The sequence below is a fragment of the Antrostomus carolinensis genome, unplaced genomic scaffold (assembly GCF_000700745.2).
Source record: "Antrostomus carolinensis isolate BGI_N321 unplaced genomic scaffold, ASM70074v2 scaffold35283, whole genome shotgun sequence".
Lineage (NCBI taxonomy): Eukaryota > Metazoa > Chordata > Aves > Caprimulgiformes > Caprimulgidae > Antrostomus > Antrostomus carolinensis.
In genome coordinates, this window is record NW_010303722.1 from 4,967 (window position 1) to 5,718 (window position 752).

Sequence of the window (752 nt, forward strand, 5' to 3'; positions counted from 1 at the left end):
CCTGCCACACGGGATCAGGCTGGAACCGCGTCCCGGTGCCCGGCTCTGTCGGGGTCCCCGCCGGGGCTCTGTCCCGGGTGGCTCCGTTTTTCGGGAGCGGGTGACCTGTGCTGTGCAGGGTGGGAAGCGCTGGTCCCCAGCACAGCCTGGCGTGGGGCGGCATCCTCTTCTTCAACCCCATCATTTCCCCCAAAAAACCAAGCCTGGAGGAAGCAGCAGGAGGTCTCGGAGGCGTGAAGGGGAGTGTGGCCTTTCTTGTGTTTGGAAAAACATTTGTCTCCCTTTTGTGCTGCTCAGCCTTCCCCGAGCGGCCGGGCAGAGCCAGCCCGCAGCTGCCAGCACAGGGAACGTGCTGCAACTTCCCATTTTGGTGGCTTTTTTTTTTTTTTTTCCCTAAGAGACCAGTTCTTTACACTGCCTGACTAATGGCACATCGAGAAGTCAGTCGGCTTTTAATTACGTCTTTTTATATCCATGGCCACTGTGAAAGGCCGGCACCCTGCCCAGCCCCTCCGAAGGGATTACTGGTACATGCTGTGTGTGAGCCTGGGCAGGCAGCCAGGGCAACGGTGGCTCCCGGGGATGGGAGGATCTCAGGTACGGTGTCAGACTTGCACTGTGTACATCTGGGCACCACAAAGCCGTGTCCAGGTGGGTGGTGAAGTCCTTTTAGCAAAAAGCAATGAAATGTTGAATGAAACTGGGAAGACTTGTCCAGCCACCTCCGCCTGCTGCCTGCCTTGAAATGGAAA